The sequence below is a fragment of the Crocuta crocuta genome, unplaced genomic scaffold, assembly GCF_008692635.1.
Source record: "Crocuta crocuta isolate KB4526 unplaced genomic scaffold, BGI_CrCroc_1.0 scaffold194, whole genome shotgun sequence".
NCBI lineage: Eukaryota > Metazoa > Chordata > Mammalia > Carnivora > Hyaenidae > Crocuta > Crocuta crocuta.
The window spans coordinates 2,234,837-2,244,559 of NW_027530084.1; positions in this window are offsets into that span (position 1 = coordinate 2,234,837).

A 9,723-nucleotide genomic window follows, 5' to 3' on the forward strand; every position below is an offset into this window, starting at 1 on the left:
TTGAGAGAGAGAGAAGAGGAGAGGAGAGGAGAGGAGAGAGAAGAGAAGAGAAGAGAAGAGAAGAGAAGAGAAGAGAAGAGAAGAGAAGAGAAGAGAAGAGGAGAATCCTAAGTAGGCTCCACTAGGGTGGAGCCCATCATGGGGCTCAAACCCATGAACCAGGAGATCGTGACCTGAGCCAAAATCGGAATTGGATGCTTAACCAACTGAGCCACCCAGGTGCCCTCAAATTTACTTTAGATTGAGTGATCAAAGAATGCTTCTATGAGAGTGAAATGTTTTAGCCTCTATATCTTGGTGCTGTGAGAAGATAAAACTGATGGTTATTTGCAGGGCAACTGCTAGTTGTCCCTTATATTCATATTAGCCTATCCCCTAACTTTAGCTAGAATAAAGATGGTTTTTCCCCCAGCTTGCCTAACTTGTGGTGAGATGTGACACAGCTAAATTAAGAACAAGGAAATACTGAAGTGAGTCAGAAACTGGGTGAAATGCATAGACACATTGGAGTATGGACATGATGGTTTTCAAAATATGCTCTATGATGCAATCTGTATTAGTGTATAGATCCTGAGCAACTCCTGGGATTAAGCTTAGAGACTTCCAGGCCCTTTTCCCTTTTTCTCCTTCCTGCCAACTGGAATATACATGTGCTGGCCATAGCACGAAGAGACTTCATGGACTAAAAGGTGAACTTGAAATAGAGGGTGCACATCAGGGAGACACAAGATTTAAGGTTCCTGAGATTCTGCTACCATGCTACATGACCAGGCCTAGACTGATACTATGACTCTCATGTGAAAGAGAAAGAGTATTTTTTCTGTTAAGCCACAGTTATTCTGAGTTTTATGTCATTTGCTGTTTTATCCAATTCAAGCTATTACATAAACTTATACTAAAATGAAGGGCCAACAGAGGTCTCTATGAGGGACAGAGGTTTTAGCTAAGATGCCAAGGATATAAAGTAGCAGGGCTAGAAAATGCAGGAGAGAAAAAAACAGTTCTGGAATAAGGCACAGTCTACACTAACATTTTGAGGCAGGAAAGAATATGTGAAATGAACCTAAAGAAAGCCTGTGTGGCTGATCATTTGAGAAAGAAGTGGAGAGTGGTATAAGACTATGGACATAGGAAGCGGTCTAATCACAAATGTGAGGAGTCTAGATTTCACTCTAACTTCAGCTGGATGCCACTGAAGTATTTTAAACAAGAAAGTGTTTTGATCCAAGCTCCCTTGGCAGCTGCAGCTGACTGTCCCTTAACACCTGATTTCCAGTGGCTTTCCATCCTCCTCCTGTTGATGTCCTGAGCCCTCCAGGCAGTCCTCTTGGACAAGCTTCCTCCCAGGACACCTTAGGCCCGGTTCCATTCCTCTGGACCCGTTCACTGTTTACCCACAAGGATGCTAATACAGCTCACTCCCTCCACAGCACTCTCTCTTTGCCTGCCACCACAAGCTGCTCCAGCCAACCTTTTGCCTTTAGATTTGTCAGCACAGAGACAGGAACCTGTGTGCCTCAAATGCCAGGAGACACATGTGAGCCTTTCAAAGTGGTTCTCTGCAGCTCACCTTCCCTTGCCTTGGGAAAAAAAAGGTAGGGCAGTGGGGAGAGACTATAGATTTCTGTATGTAGTCTCTAAAGAAATCCCCACTCTTGAAACTCTAACCCCTAGTGAATTTTTTTAATGTTTATTTATTTTTGAGAGAGAGAGAGACAGAGTATGAGCATGGGAGGGCCAGAGAAAGAGGGAGACACAGAATCTGAAGTAGCCTCCAGGCTCTGGGCTATCAGCACAGAGCCAGATGTGGGGCTCAAACTCATGAACCATGAGATCATGACCTTAGCCAAAGTCTGGTGCTTAACCAACTGAGCCCCCTGGTGAATATTTATTTTATACATAGACCAAAAATGTATGATCAGCTAATGATGATAAAAAGCAAATTTGGGCCATTTCCTTTGTAATAATAACCTAGCATCTCAGTCAGAATATTGGGTTCCTCATAGTAATTCTTCTCAGATTGGTGCCGCAGGTGAAATTCTAAGCCTAAGAAAGTACAATTAAAACTTATTCCAAAAAGATTATCCCCCAAGAGACATGATTATTAATAGTTAAATACCAGATATAATATTTTATTCATGTGGTCCAAAGTACTTTTAAGGACCTACTTACTACATGCAAGTATCATCCTAGACACAAAGCACATAATAACGGACAAGTTTCAAGTGAATGATCTAGTGAGAAGACAGATATGGGCACAGCTACTCTGTGTACAATATGTAAAGTATATTATGTGTACATTCTATATATAAAAGTTATGTATTATACCTGTATGACCTGAAAATCTAACCTGGAAATGTTTAGAATAGAATAGTAGAGCATCAATACAATCTTTAGTAGTCATACTGGAATACAACTGACTAGGGAAACATGCCCAAGCCCTGGTGTTCAGAATTTTTATTGGGGCTCTTTTATGTATGCATGATCAAATCATTACCCACATGATTGATTTCAGTATCCAGGTTGACTGGTACTGCATGACCCAAGAGCCCACCCTAAATCACATTGTTAGTATTTGGATGAGGCCAGGTCCACCCTAAACCATACTGTCAGCCTATCCAGTATGACCCAAGACTCCCAGGCAAAAAGACACTCTTAGCAGACAAAATGCTCCAAACATTACTTAGAGGTCACTTCCCATAAGCCAAGGGCAAAGGTCAAATCCCTGTTTGGATCCTGTTAAATTCTACATACCTGCCAAGGCCTTGTCACTTCAAGATTCAACTGAAGAAGAATCTACTTCCTGAGTTCACTCACCCTGGCTGTCAGGACTCAGTTCCTTGTGAATTGCTGGACTGGGGGCCACAGTTCCTCATTGGCTGTTGACCACAATTTGCTCTGTTTTTGCCACATGGTTCTCTCTAACATGGCAGTTTACTTTATCAAAGTGACTAAGTTGAGAAAGGAAGAGGGAGAAAGTGCCATTGAGAGAGAGAGAGTGCTAGCAAGATGGAGCTCACAATCTTTTGAGTTCTAATCATAGAAATGATATGCCATCAAATTTTTGCTTTATTCTATTAGTAGAAGTGATTAGGCTTAGTCTACACTCAAGTGAAGAGTACACAAAGGCAGGAATACAAGGTAGCAAAGATTATAGGGGGCCATGTTAGACACTGCCTACCAGAGTGGGTTTAAGGAAAAGGGGCAAGGGAGAGGGAGAGCTTGAAGGTAAAAAGAAGAGGGGTAATTGATGAATCAAGCTTCTGGAGGCAAAAGGAAATGGAATGAGAGCACATGCAGGAGGGGAATATGCTAAACGTACAGAAAAATGAAAGAGAATCAATAATGAAATTTTCCTGGGTCCAGATGCTTAGGGTTCTTATATGGTGTACTACATTATTAATGGCCCAAAGCACCGAACAGCTGCAGGAAAACTCCTTTTACTATATAGAAAAGTTGTTACCTCTCAACTAACTAAACCTCCCCATTGCTACTGAAGTAGTGTTTTACATCATGATATCTGTGCAGGGAGTAGCACTTGAAACATTAGTTCATTATCTGCTGCATTAAATTAGTGTAATAAAACACTTGAGTTGACAGAAAGTCAACTGAAGGTGAGTTGTATACACACTGGCAATAGATAGCTCCTAGAGAAAACCTATATTTTCATAACTGAGTTTACTATCTTAGTATCAATAATGGCCAATTACTAAGATCATTAGAACTGGATTTAGTATAGGTCAGATTTTACCAAAATGCTGAATCCAATTCTAGGCTCACAAGCAGTTACTATAGAGGTAATGTGACCCTTGGTTTCATTTAAGTTATGAGAGAATGATCTTAAACTTTAAGATTTCAATTAAAGTGGTGATAACACTTCTGAAATTGAGGGCTTTAACCTTTGGGTTATATAGATTCAGTTGAATTTCATAAGGTTTCCCTACTAAAAACTTGGCATTTATATTAAATTGTTTGACTTGAGTCTAATGACATAATAATAATCAAATAGATGATTTATAAATACATTTAAAAGGAAATAGTAAGTCAGAATAGGTTCACTAATACAGGATTCAAATTCTATCATATGTCTTTCTCTTCTGAATGTTGTTGGAGAAAATCACAAAACTATGCTAACTGAAAGCTTAATTTTTTATTATAAATCTCAATAGACACTCAATATCCGCAGACATTTCTACTACACTTCTCTAATACACTTTCTAAATTCACCAATATGATGATGACACATCTTATCGCTCCTCAAGTCTCTAACAACCACTCTTTCCTCTCACTTCCAGTTGATATGTCACAGAGTAAATAGATAAAATAAAACAAAAACTACTTCAAATTCCAACCACCCAGTTCACCAACTTTAGCTACCTTTACCTGCATATTTTTCATTTTTCCTGTTAAGGAGAAATTGTCTTTGATCCTATTAGAGGACATGTCATTTATGTAGTGAGTACAGTCCCTTCTTGTCTTCCTAGTGTCTGCAGTCCTGCAACCATTCCCATTCTCTTCAACATTGTCAATTTTTCTCTTTATACTTGGTAATTGCCATAGCCTCACAAACATGTTCTAATATTTCTTGTCTTCAAAACCTCATCCCTTGATGCCCACATCTCTCTCCTGCCCTAATTTTTTGCTTTATTTTAAATTAAATTCCCGGGTAAAATTTCTATTTTTTCTGACTCACCTCCTATTTTCTATCCAACCTACTCTAATCTGACATTTTCCCCTATTACTCAACTATTTTTTAAAATTTATTTATTTTCGAGAGAGAAAGAACATGAGAGAGGGAGGGGGAGAGAGGGAGAGGGAGAGGGAGCGAGAGAGAGAGACATGGATACAGAATCTAAAGCAGGGTCCAGGCTCCTAGCTATGTGCACAGAGTCCAACAAGGGGCTTGAACACACAAACTGTGACATCATGGTTCATGACCTGAACCAAACTTGGACACTTAACTGACTGAGCCACCCAGTCACCCCTCCCCACTATTCAACTAAAGTAGCTTTTATCAACATCAATAAGGACTTATATCTTGCCCAACTCAACAATTAATTTGCTTTCTCTTATACCACTTACTAGCATTTGATATACAGTTGACTCAAGCAATATGGGTTTGAACTGTGCTTGTCTGCTTACATGCAGATTTTTTCACAATATAGTACTTCTATTTTCCCTTATACATAACATACATAGCATTTTCTCTAGCTTATTTTAATACAGTATATAACATATATAGCATATTAAATATGAATTAATCAACTACTTATGTTATTGGTAAGGCTTCCAGTCAACAACAGGCTACCAGTAATTAGGTTTTGGAGGAGTTAAAAGTTACATGGGATTTTTAACTGTACTGGAGGTCAGTTCCACTAACCCTAACAAAATAGTCCAGGAATAAACTCTCTATTCTGTTCCATTGACTGTCTTTCCTTACCCCAATACCCTACGGTTTTGATTATTGTAGCTTTATAATAAATCCAGAAATCAGGCACTGTGAATCTTCTAACATTCTTCTTACTCCAAATTGTTTTGGTTATTCTAAATCCTTTGCATTTCTTCTTTTTTTAAAAAGAAAAATTTAATGTTTTATTTATTTCTGAGAGAAAGAGAGAGAGACAGCGTGAGCAGGGGAGGGTCAGAGAGAGGGAGATACAGAATCTGAAACAAGCTCCAGGCTCTGAGCTAGCTGTCAGCACAGAGCCTGAGGCAGGGCTTGAACCCATGAACTGTGAGATCATGACCTGAGCTGAAGTTAGATGCTTAACCGACTAAGCCACCCAGGCGCCCTGATCCTTTGCATTTCTATATCAATTTCTGAAAGCAATTATGAATTTCTACAAAAGAAAGAACCATTGGGATTTTGATTGGCATGCCATTGAATTTGTAGATAAATTTGGGAAGAAATCTTAACAGTATTGAGTCCTCCAGTTTACTATCTTGCTATATCTTTATATTTAATTGGGTGTTCTTAAATTTCTCTCAGCAATCTTTTATAATATTCAGCATACAAAATCTTGTTTATATTTGTTAGATTTATCTTTGAGAATGTTTGATGATTTTAAAATGGTATTGCTTTTTAAATTGTAATTTCTAAGTGTTCATTACTTGTCTAGAATAACAATTTATTTTTTGTATATTGACATCGAATGCTTCCACCCTGAACATATTAACTAGTTACAGCAGCTGTTTTTGTATGATCTTAAGGATGTTCTACATAAATGATTATGCCATCTGAGAATGGCAGCAGTTTTGCCTTCTTCTTTCCTATCTATTTCATTCTCATACCTTTTTGGATTGGTTAGTTATCTCCAGTACAATGTTGAATAGAAGTAGAGAAAGTAGACATCATTGCCTATTCTCAGTCTTCTGGAGAAAACATTCATTTTCATGATTTCAATAATAGGTTTGCCATAGTCGCCATTTTTAGGTTTAGGAAATTTTCTTTGATTCCTAGTTTGCCAACTTTTTATCACGAATGGATACTGAATTTTTCAAGTGATTTTTTTTGGAAGATTGAGGTGAGGATGTGGTTCTTCTTTTTACAATCTGTTGATATAACGAACTGCCTTGTGTTTAGAAATATGAACCAAACTTGCATTCCCAAAATGAATCTGATTTTCTTAGTATAGGTAATCCTTTTTATATATTGCAGGATTTTATTTCGTAAAATTTGTCTCCATGTGAATGATACTGGATTGTAATTTTCTTTGTGAAGTTTTGATATCAGTATAATGTTGGCCACATTAAATGAGTTTTGAAGTATTTCATCTTCTTCAACTTTCTGGAAGAGTTAATAGAGAATCAGTATTAATCCTTTCCTAAATGTTTGGGAGAATTCAACGGTAAAGCCATTGATCCTGGAATGTTCCTTGAAAAAACTATGTATGTGTGGTATGTGATAAAGAGAGAAAAAGGAGTTTTTTCATTTTGTTTTATTTATTTAAGTAATCTCTACAACCAACATAGGGCTTGAACTCACAACCTCAATATAAAGGGTCACATGCTCCTCCTACTGAGTCAGCCAGGCTCTCCAGAGATGGTTTTTTGTTTTTGTTTTTACATTTATTATTTTGAGAGAGAGCAAGCAACACATGAAGGGAGGGACAGAGAGAGGGAGAGAGAATCCTAAGGAGGCTCTGTGCCAATAGTGCAGAACTCCACAAGGAACTGTGAGATCATGACCTGCACGAAATCAAGAGCCAACACTCAAGTGACTGAGTCATTCAGGTGCCCCAGAAGTTTTTTAAAAGTTAAAATTAAAATGATGGATATAGAGCCATTCAGGTTTTCTTTTTCTTCTTTTGTGAGCTTTAGCAGTTGGTGTCTTTCAAAGAATTTGTCCACTTCATCCATAGATGTTGGCATAAAAAATATGTTAATATCCGTATCCTTATAATGTCTGTCAAGTCTGTAGTGATGACAGATCTTTAATTCTCGGTATGAGTAATTTGTATTTTCTCTCTTATTCTTGATCACTTTGGCTAAAAAGTGTATCAATTAAACTGATCTTTTCAAAGAATCACCTTTTGATTGCATTTATTTCCTCTATTTTTCTGTTTCATTCCATTTTTTCCTTCTCTTTATTTCCTTCATTTTGCTTGATTTGGTTTTATTTTGCTGTTTTTTTCTAGTTTCTTTAGAAATTTAAATAATTGAACTTTTTTCTTCTCTAATGTAAGCAGTTAAAATAAAAAAAATTACTATGCTTTCATATCATTTAATTCAAAATATTTTTTCACTCTCTAGTGATTTCTTCTTTGATCCATGGATTAATCAGAAATGTTACTTAATGTCCAAATAGTGAGAGATTTATCTCAGATATCTTTCTGTTATTTGTTTCTAGGTTAATTCCATTTTGGTCAGACAATATACTTTGTATCATTTCAATCTTTTAAAGTTGATGACATTGGATTTCTTGCAAAGAATATGGTCTACCTTAGTCAATATTCCATGTGCACTTGTAAAGTGTGTGCTCTGCTATTGTTAGGTTAAATCACCTACAAATCTACCAATTAGGTCAAGCTGGTTGGTAGTACTATTCAAGTCTATATAAGTTTTTCTCTACTTGTTCCACCAATTAGAGAGAGAGAGAAGTGTTGCAGTCTGCAATTATTGATTTGGGTATTTCACCTATAAGTAATAATATTTTTCTCTTTATATATATTAAAGCTCTGTTACATCTTTAGTATTGTTATGTCTTTTGGATAAAATTTACCCCTTTCTGTCAGATTCACTCTCTATCCTTCTTCAGCCTGGATTCCATCCTAGGAGCCTGAACCTTATAGATTACATGCTTGCCCCCTGTTTTTAGGTTGGCTTTAGCCAATGAAAAACTCCAGTTGGACATTGAAGTGTGGAGGGAAAGTGGTTTGGATGCTTAATCCTTCCAGCTCCTCCCTTCTGGGTTGCAGGTTGATAGTACTATGTTCCTCAGGTAGGTCGCTGTCTCCTACAGCAGTATGTCTCCTTGGGCTCTGGTAATCCCTCTTTCCCCAAATCTCTTCAGTATGCTATTAACTTGTTGGGGATTCCTACTGATATGCATTACAGGACTAGCTTAAATTATTACAGAGAACTTCTTTGGTTCTTCTCATTCTACTCACTGGTTCAACCAAGTTGATCACTCATCAGACGCTTGAAAAAGGAAAAAGGAATCTATCTGAATGTTTTGATTAAAGGAAGAAATAATAATGATTATCAGTTGACCCAATTCTCCTAAACACAGTGCCAGGGCCCAATATTCTCATAACTAGGCACTATTTCCTAGGGATTGTGGTAGATGACACTATGTGTCATGTTAGAACTCCACATAGACCATAAAAGACGTGCATTGGTACCCAATAAAGCATCAAGTCTCAGGGCACATTGTCTGAACAAAATGGACATAACACCCATCACAGTATCCCTAGGCTGCAGTCAGAATAGAGGTCATGTTGTGTTTTTCTCCCCACCTCATCCCATTCCTTAGAAAATTTGCATTATTTGGTTTGATAGGCTCTCTGTGTAGGAATTAATCACAGGACAAACTATTCTGGAGTAATGGGGAACCGTCAAAATTATAAGACCTATGAATGAGCAATTCTCATGTTTTTCTCAAATCTGAAGTCAGTGATACGCCTAAGTGTTATCTCTAATTTATACTGGAAAGTCTTCTAAGTAGATTTTAAAGAATACTTTCAAAAGATAAAAATGCTGCACATGGGCTATACCTTTACAAGAGCGACCAGGTTTAAGCGACTTAAACCTGTCCAGATGTATTGCAAATAAGGAGAGCAACAGTTGTATAGAGAAAGCAAGGACCATCTAACCTATTCAGTGCTCCTCTACGCTGGATTAGCCTTACTTTTGCACAAGTCTTGCCCACAAACCATTAACAATAGGCATCCTCGATCTCAACAAAGGAGTTGCGGGCACTAGCGTGGCAAGAAGTGATTACCGAGCGGCTCTAGGTGTGAATGAGACACCCGCTTCCGACTCACTTGAGCAATACTCCTTATTGGGTCCTGCCCGAAGAAAACCCAGCTGTCTCTAGGCCCTGCTCACCTAGCCTCCGTACCGGTTTCGTTGCCCCACGAGGCCCCACCTTCCAGCCAAAGGAACGTTTGAAGCTACACGCACGCACTCATTAAAAAAAGCAAAAGCACCTCGCGGTTTTGAGTCCTAGGCAGACAGATTCTCGCGAGAACTCGCGGAGCGCCGGCGGGTCCGGCGGAGAGG